A 10,052-nucleotide genomic window follows, 5' to 3' on the forward strand; every position below is an offset into this window, starting at 1 on the left:
ATTACTAAATCTTAAACTTAATCAATTTCAAAACCAAAATCAAAATATTCCTAGGAACATCACCTATTCCCAAGGTATAATGCAATGTCAAGCAACTTTTCTTGTACCCAAAAATCACTCAAGAAGAGAAAAAGCAAAGAAAGTTTGTATGGTACATGTTCACTCCTAAATTTGAGGCACATATAAAACAAAAAAAAAAGTGACTAAGTGTCGTTTTAGAAAGATTATAACGCTAAGTGCTATTTTAGAATTATAATTTTATGGTGACTAAGTGCACTCTATTGGAATCACTACCATTCATTTGCAAAATTCCACTATATTGAAATCATCAACATTCGTATGCATTACAAAATCTTAGTATTGTATTAAAATCACCATTCATTTGCAAATTGGAATCACCAACATTCATTTTTTGGAATCCCCAACATCCATTTGCATTGCAAAATCTCGGTACTATTTTTTTTTCAATTGATCCGAAACTTATCCAATAGCATGATAAAGAATAGGAAGATTATATATATAATCTAGTCTAATACATTAGTCCGTAACAACAAAAAACTTGTAAATGACAAATAATTATTGTCGAATTTCCATCAGTTAATTAAGACTTCCTTTGGATCACCGGTGAGGTTAAAAACAACAGTGGTGGTGAGATTAATTACTTTTAACAATAAGATTAAAACCAACTATAACCTATAAGATATGTATTTTGATTCAAACACAGTTATAATATTGAGATCAAAATAGAAAATGAATATTAGGAACATTGCATTAAGTTTTCATATATATTAAATAATAAAAAAATTATTTTATATTAAATAATAAAAAAATATATTTTATATTAAATAAATAAAATATATATTAATTTTGCATTCATGTTAAATAATAATTGTAGCAATAACTAATTATTTTTTTTATAAAGATACTAATTATATTTGAATTTATTTATTATTTATCATATAACTAGTTATTTATGATTAATTTCATAAATTTTATTATATATTTATTAAATTATCATTAAAGTCAAAATTTTTATATTTTATACAAAGAAAAATAGTTTCCTTATATGTGAGGAAAAAGAATAAAATTTTACATGCCTATAAAAGTATGGGGAGAAAAGGGATCAAATTGCAGTGTGTGTTTTAATTTTAAAAAAGTTAAGGGTTAGTATAGGAAAGTAAAGTGCTACTGTAGTAGTTTTTTCTTAACCAGAGCATAATCCTTCAGTGAAAAAGAGTATTCCAACGTGGGGTAAACATTCAATTGAACCATACTATAGATTATTTAAAACAACATTTTACACTACAATCGAGAAAAAAATAGAGTTGAACACATTGCGTTGGGCATCCAAAGGCATAATGCTCCAATTATCAAGAAATGCAATAAGTTTTGTGTTTAATTTTGCATCGCATTAATGATTCCCAAATGGTTACCTATATTATAATTACAGTTAAGAACTAATTAAACGTACTGTAATAGAGTTAATCGGCCAATCAAAGATGGTTTAGATCTCAATAGCCTAGTGTTAGTGGATCAAAACCCATGGTCATTGTGCAAAGAATGTCCCCTTGAGGTTAACTAATTAAATGAGGCTCATTTGACCCATTTGAATTGGCTGATTCGAGGAACATATGGAGAAAATCATCTACTTGAAGCCTTGGTGGCCCAACAAAACACTCTAGTAAAACTAGAGTTGCAAGGTAATTATTGTAAACCATAAGAGATAAAGACATATGGAGTTTATATTGTTTAGGAATCTCATATTATAGATAGGCTCTAATCTTAATTCTCGATGTAACTTAATCTGTACCGTTGGTTTTGAGGGAGCTCAACTATAAATAAAGGTATTCCCTTTCATTTGTAATCACTCAGTAGCATTTACTCAAACACTTAGTGTGCACTAATTTTCTATGACTTTTCTATTCATTCGTGACCTTTTTCTTTTTCAAGTCTGCTTTCGCTTTGCTTCAGTGCCTTAGAGAATTTCTATGAGAATTCTCATTTTTTTAGAGTAAAGTAGATTTGAACCCAAGAAATCGCCTAAGGTTGTGATGTGATTCCAGTCACATCATGTTAGAATGCTATTTGAAGGTGTTGAGATTGGCCTAAACGAGAAGGGCGCAAGTGCAAAATGAAAATTATCATTCAAGATGGGTCGAGCCCAAGTCTAAAATTGGTTCAAAAATTGACCCAAGTGTTGGATGCATTCTAAGGAGCGCAAATTGACCATTCGATCATATTAAACTTTGGATTTGATTTTAGTTTTATTATGTTTGCATTTTGCTTAATTCACATATTTACTTATATCTTACGTTTTGATTATGTGTTAAGTTGTTTCATGTTTTATTTCATTTTGTTTAAGTTGTTGCCAATTGGGTTTGTTTAATTATTGTATTAGTTGAGTATGTCATTTATTCATGTTGAAAGTATAATATTAATCTAGTTTGTCAAGTTCTTAAAGTGTCATGTTAAATAGCCTTTATGATGATTCATGTGTGATTGTTTGAAATGATCTAACAACTATTTATATATGTTATAGGGACTGTTTAGTTGGCCACTTCAAGACCCTTCATGCATCTTCATTAAAGTCAAATGCATGCACAATTATGTTCATGGAATTTCAAAATATATGCCATTACTTTTGGTTCATGTGACCGTTCGTATGGGTGGACTAGATACATGGATACATGCATTTGATGAATGGATGAATTCAATGAATCCTTCACATAAATTGATGGTTGCAAGAAGGGGAGCTTAATATGACTATTTAATGCTCTATAAATGCACACAATTAACCTCAACTATCCATGCACGAGTTTAGGGAATGAATTTGACTCGTCACTCAACATTCATACACATGCAAATGCCTTAATTGCAAGATTAATAAAGCATACATTTCATTGATACATGCATGCATGAAAATGGAAGAAGTTCTAAATTAAAATGGCAACATTAATTATGCTTATACATGAATCTTTTCAAAGGAATTAATCTGCTCATTCATGCACTTCAAAGGGGGGATGAATTGCCTATTCACATCTAAAGACATGCATGAACATCCAAATACATGCAAGAGGATAAATATCTCTGAACATCTAAAGGGGAAGGAATGTAACCCTTCATGTGTTCAATGAATCAACATTATGCAAGAATGAATTTTAATTCAATGTATTAACATCATTATGGCAAAATGTGGCTATAGCTTTCTAAGAGTCTATAAATAGTTTGAAACTTGCCAATCGTAAGGTAATCATCTTTTGAATATAATTTTTTTTGTGAGAATTTTCCCCTTGGTTCTTAATTGAACGTCTAAACTTATAAAGCCATAAGGTTGGTAGTGTTCACCAATTTGTCTTATCACTCTGTTTCCCATCCCGGAGTGGAAACGAAGTGTGGTGACTTCCTTTATACTGAGGTTTTAACGAGCCTGAGGGGTTAAATGGGTCTTAGCTTTCATATAGCTAAGGTTCTTTAGCTAAGACTGTTACGGGTCAAGGTTTCCACCATTATTTGAACCTATTCAAGACAGTCCATCCCATTCAAGCCATTTTTCGAACATGTCAAGTTCGAGAAATTACATCATTTGGTATCAAAACTCAAGAATCTTGATTAAGTTTGTATCTACCTTTCATTTCTATTGAAAAAAAAAGTTTCAAAAAAAATTTGAAAAAAATTCTGAAAAAAAAGTTAAAAAAAAGAAGGAAAAAATTGAAAAAGATACATTCGTGAAAAAAAAATTCTAGTGAAATTTTTTTAAAAAAATATTCAAGGAAAATTTAATTTTTTTTATTTCTTCCAAGTTATTATCATTTTGAGTGTTCCAAACGAATTATTGCTCATTTAAAAAAAATCTAACTTTTTTTTATGCAAGCATTCAACCAAACTCTGAGCCAACTTCTGAGCCACTATCCCGAGAGGTTTGAGAAAGTTCTATTAGTTATCTTAAGAACCCTACGAGACAAATTACGAATGGAAAAAGAAACAAGTGTGGTAAGATTAATAGAGTGGAAGAAAATGCCAATTTAACATGAGAAAACACGAGTGGAGTGTTAAAAAAATCGAGTGCAAACACGTGAGGGAGTGGTTTGTGAGGACTCACACTTCTCTAACCACTTTTGACTTATAATTATTATGGCACAAGAAATATTTGTGATGAGAAGGGCTTTAAACATGCAAGTTAGCAATGACGATTGGCAACTTGAGAATATTTTTCATACAAGATGTTTTATTCATGATAAATTGTGAAGTTTGCTCATCGATGGTAGGAGCTGCACAAATGTTGCGAGTATGACTCTTGCGAAGAAATTGAAATTTTCAACCTTGAAGCATTCAAAGCTTTACAAGTTACAATGGCTTAACGACAGGGATGAAATCAAGGTTAACCAACAAGTCATGGTGTCATTTTCCATTGGAAAGTACAAAGATGAAATTTTAAGTGACGTGGTTCTAATGTAAGCGAGACATATTTTGTTGGGGATACCATGGCAGTTTGAAAGATGAACTATCTATGACGGATTTACCAGCCGATACTCATTCAAATTCCTTGGAAAAACCATCATTGTAACATCCCGATTCAAGGTCTAGTCGGAACAGTAGTTTCGAGACCATAAATTTGACGTAAGAAAATTTGTTTTTATTATATTTTTATGGTCTATGATTTCACGAGAATATTTCATGAAAATTTTGTTTGAAAATTTTGACGTTTGGCCACTCAATTTAGTCGAAAGAACTAAATCGTAAAAAGTGAAAAAGTTGAGTTCTAATTGCTAGAGGTGTCCAATTGTTATGAAATTTTAAATTGGAGGTCCTTATATGACAATTAGACCATTGGTTAAGTTGGTGGACAAAAATGGACATGGTTAGGCATGTTTCCAAAGTTTTTCATTAAGGGCATTTTGGTCATTTAATTTATTAAAATGAATTAAAAACAAAATTAAAGGCCAATTCTTATCCATCTTCATCCCCTTGGCCAAAATTTTCATGGAGAAACCATGTCTAGGGTTTTTCAAGCTTCCAAGCTCGATTGTAAGTCTGTTCTAGCCCTATTTTTAATGATTTTTACGTTTTTGGAATCCTCGTAACAAGATCTATCTATTTCTACCATTTATTTTAGCTATGGTTGATGTTAAAAAATTTAACCATGTGTAACATGCATGTATTTTGACGTTTCATGGTAGATTATGAAAGTTTGATGTGCAAGAAACGACTTTTACTAAGTGATTTTCACTGCAAACATCCAAAAGTACTAAATTGTAAAAGTTATAAAATATGTAGTAAAAGTGTATTTTAATGGAAATTGTGGGCTTCTATAGTTATAAAAATGATTCGACTAGGCTTGTATGTTAAATAAATTGAATAAATTTCATTTTACGAGCATAGGGGCAAAAGTGCAATTATGACAAAGTTTAGGGGCAAAAATATAATTTTTATATAGCATGATCTTTTGGTCACAATGAATAATGTGACTAATAAATAAGTTGAACGTGATGTTATAGATCAAAGAAAATGAGATTCGAGCCTAGAACGAGAAAAAACGAGTAATTGACGGTTAGGTATGTACGTAAGGTTTTTAAGTATTAACTTCATGTTATTGTGACTTATGATCACTATAAAAGTGAATTTGAGATATCCCTACGATTTTTGATTTATGGTCATGATGTATAAATGCATGGAAACACAATTGATGACTATATGTTAGGCCTTGGAGGCCCAATTGATTGGTGAGATAGTAAATGTTGTTTATTTGAATTGTGATTTATCGGTTAATTGTGAAAGGAAATATTGGCCTAATTGCCTATTAAAATGGTTAAGAAAGTATAGAAAGAAAGAGCTATTACGATTTGAAAAATGTTGAGTTATATGAATGAAAACATGAATATACATAAGTAATGTGTACTTTTACTAAGATGTTTAAAATGATTTGCTAATTATGAAACATGCTACAATGGAGAAATTATGGCTACTAGACTAAAACTCGAGTAATGTTAAATTACTTTGATAAATCAAAAGAGAGTAAACATGTGAATAGGTTATATTACAACCTTGAGATTTATAGCTATTTTTTTATATTAACTTGTACTTATATTGTCAAGCATAGTATATGACTAGCATGATTTGCTCATTATTTTCATATGAACTTACTAAGCTTTAAGCTTACTCCCCTTTCCTTTCCCATCTCTTATAGGTTAATTTAGCTAGCTCGGGTTGGAGACTGCTAGAGATGCCATCACACTATCAAGCTATCATTTGGCTATAAGTGAACATAAGTATTTTAAGTTTATGGCATGTATAGGGTCTTTGTCTTTGATTTATTATGTCATTGTTAATATGGCCAAAGTGTTGGCCTAGAATGGTTTTTGGTCCAATTTGTATAAGGCCATGAGATGTGGCTCATATTGATTATTTGGTTGTAAACCTATTCATATATGCATGCATGTGCCAAGGTCATACATGATATGGTTAAAATTGTTTGGCATGGATGAAATGTGGATGTGACTATGGATGTTTGATTATGGAATTGTGGGTAAGTGACATGATAATAACTAAGACATGAGTATGTTAAATAGAAGTAAACTTCAACTCCTAGTGCATGCAAATTTATAAATTTGGCTTAACAAAGTATGAAGTTTTATGCAAGTATTAGTAAAGATGAAATGATCACGATCATGTCTTGTTTGTGTATGTTTAAGTGCTCACTTATGCCATGCTAAGTGCCTTTGAAGTCATGTGTGTGTTTGTGCAAATAAGGGTTGCAATTCGCTTGGAAAATAGCCTTAAAGTTGTCCACACGGATAGACACACGGGCATGTGTCTAGGCCGTGTGAGACACACGGTCAGCCCCCATAGGCGTGTGATCCAGCTGTGTGTCCCATGCACCCTAATTAGGTAAAACAGAAAGTCCAGTAGTAAACCTACGGGTAGAGACACGGCCGTGTGTCTCAGCCGTGTGAAGGACACGGCCTTAGCACACGGGCGTGTGACTTGGCCGTGTGACCCAATTATGTTGATGACATCATGAACAGAGCGTTTCACGAGTTGAAGGCACGGGCATGTCCTAAGCCACACAGGCGTGTGTGGCTACATGGCCTACCCACACGGGCATGTGACCCTGTTTTCATGAAAAATTTTCTAAGTCTTTCAAATGTTTCTAAAGTTCTCAGTTTAGTCTCGATCCGTTCCCAACGTACATTTTGAGTCTTATAGGCCCATAATAGGGACGACACGCATAAGCATGAAAGGTTTTAATTTGGACGAAATTTTATGGCTCGGTTTTGTGTAATCGGTTATATTTAATTCTGGTAATGCCTCGAACCCTGTCTCAACGTCGGATACGGGTAAGGGGTGTTATATTTAGTCAGAGCTATGGTTTAGTCGATTCTCAGACTAACCTAGCGTATATGAGTCTAGCTATACATGCCATATTACTATTTGTGATAGTGTGCTATCTCCCGACTCTAACGAAATTGTTTTGTTAAGACAGAGATAACTTCCACCCGAGCTATTTTCGATAATTCTGAAAATGATATTGAGATGATTGAAATGTGCTTATGATGTGTCAAAATTTGGAAAGGTAAGAATAGAAATTCAAGATATGTATGTGTTAGTATACGAAATTAGATAACTGATAAGTCGTAATTTATACATATTTTTATCCATGCTTACATATTTTTGGATGAATTATCATTAGATTTGTGGAATTCGATGCTCCTAATCCTTTAATTTCATGTTTTATACTTAGGTGAGCATAGGAGAGTAAAAAACGCAAGAAACAGACCAAAAATGGAGAAAATGGGTCAACATAGAAAATCAACACGGCCTGGACTTCCTCACACGGGTAGACCACATGCCCGTGTCTACTTAACAGATTATAACACGGCCTAAGCCACACCACATGGCCGTGTCTATTTAGCAGACTCTAAACACGGCCTAAGCTACCTCACACGGGCGTGTCCCTGTCGAGCCAAAGTCTAGTCCTATTCGGAAAAGGCCACTCTTGAAGGTTTTGAAACATTCTAAAGCCTATATAAACACCCCAGGATCTACCTAGAAAAGAGGAACTAAGTAGGAGATAAGGAATTACTCGAAGAAAGCCAATTGATCCATCTCAGAAGCCGGATTCTCCTTCAAGACTAAAGATCTCCCTTCAATTTCCTTCAAGGGTTTTTGGGTTTTCTTTATGTTTTGTTATTATTATTCTTTTGAGATGTTTCCTTTTACACTTATGAACTAAGTCCCTTAAATACCTAAGGGGAATGAAACCTAAGAAGGGTCTTGTTATTATTTTCAGAATTATATGATAAATACTTGATTTGTTCCTAATTATGTGTTATTAATTCTTGTTTTAATATTCCAGGATATCAAGTTTTGATGTGCTTATTTAGAGGATCAAAAGTCCCTGTCTAAGAGTAGATCTAGCATAATTAAGTAGAGTTGATTGCACCCCTAGACATAGGGCGACATAAACCTGTCGGATTAGGGTCAAACCTAATAAGGGAATCCATAGATCGAGTTAATGCAACACTAGGGTTTTAATTACAAAGAGATTTCAATTAATCAACCTAGGGTTAGATGTTGTTAGTCTCGAGAGAGATAATAATATAAATTAGGGATTTCTACGGATCAAGTCAAGTGAATAAGTCGTCTAATTCAGAGTCAAGTAACAAATGAAATCTAGGTGGATTTTTCCTTGAGTATTGTCCAAATCAATCAGTTTTCCCAAAAGTATTTCCCCAATTTTCTTCTTGTGCATTCTTAGTTTAGTTAATTAGTTTAGATAAAGTAAATCCCCTTATTTTTTAGGCTAGATAATAAAAAGAATTTTAATACTAGTACTTTTAGTTCATGTAGGTTCAACATTCCGGTCTTACTATAAACAATACTATTGTTCAATAGGTGCGCTTGCCTTCATCGTGATAATAGTTAGTTTTTAAGTACTATCAATCATAAATATAAAACTTATCACACATACATCAAGTTTTTGGCGTCGTTGCCAGTGAACTAAAAGATTAGGAACGCTTAATTTTTATTACTTTAGCCATTTATTTTATTGCAATTTAAATTTTATTTTAGTTTTGTTAATTTTACTAAATTTTCTTTTGTTTTCTTCTGACAGGTTTTTATAGTTTATGACTAGAAGAAACCTGTCGGACCATTACTTTTTAACAGTGAGATTGAAAGCACAACTCGCAGAAACCGAAGAGAAATAAGGCGAAACCTAAGAAACATAGAGGAAGGACAAGAGGAAGATATCTACAATACAACCGAGGAGATGGCTGAAAATCAGAATAATCAGCTTCCTCCTGTGGTTGCTGCAGATCCAATAAATCAAAATCCTGCTCCTCTTACAATGTATGATTATGCTAAATCTACTTTAATAGGAGCCAAATCGAGTATAGTTAGACCTTTTGTTGCTGCAAATAAGTTTGAACTGAAACCTAACACAATTCAAATGATCCAACAGTTTGTTCAGTTTAATGGTTTGCAGGACGAGGATCCAAACACTCATTTGGCGAATTTTCTAGAGTTCTTTGACACTTTTAAGATCAATGGCATTTTTGACAATGTCATTCGCCTTCGTTTGTTTCCATTTTTGTTGAGAAACAAAGCTAAACAGTGGTTGAACTCGTTACCACGAGGGTCAATCACTACTTAGGAACAAATGACCGAAAAATTCTTACTTAAATATTTTCTGTCGGCTAAAACGGCTAAGTTGAGGAATGATATCTCTTCTTTTGTGTAGATGGATCTAAAAACACTCTATGATGCATGAGAGAGATGCAAGGATCTACTAAGAAGATGCCCTCACCATGGGTTACCTCAATGGTTGTAGGTTCAGACTTTTTACAATAGCGTGAACCCTACAATAAGGCAACTTATCGACGTAGCTGCCGGTGGTACTTTAAACAACAAAACACCGGAAGAGCCTTACAAATTTATTGAAGAGATGTCACTAAATAACTATCAATGGCAAGTCATGAGAACAAAGCCGACAAAAGCAGCCGGTGTTTTCAACCTCGACGCGGTCATTATGCTATCTAACCAGGTAGAACTTT

The 10,052-nt window shown here is 33.0% G+C and overlaps 1 non-coding gene across 1 annotated transcript; it reads right to left on the reverse strand.

Annotated features, from left to right (window-relative positions):
• Window positions 1-9,706: 9,706 nt before the first annotated feature.
• Window positions 9,707-9,813, reverse strand: LOC121211754 (small nucleolar RNA R71). The gene has a single exon (XR_005906972.1). It is a non-coding gene; the product is annotated as a small nucleolar RNA R71 (small nucleolar RNA).
• Window positions 9,814-10,052: the final 239 nt, after the last annotated feature.

This window comes from Gossypium hirsutum, chromosome A12, assembly GCF_007990345.1.
Source record: "Gossypium hirsutum isolate 1008001.06 chromosome A12, Gossypium_hirsutum_v2.1, whole genome shotgun sequence".
Lineage (NCBI taxonomy): Eukaryota > Viridiplantae > Streptophyta > Magnoliopsida > Malvales > Malvaceae > Gossypium > Gossypium hirsutum.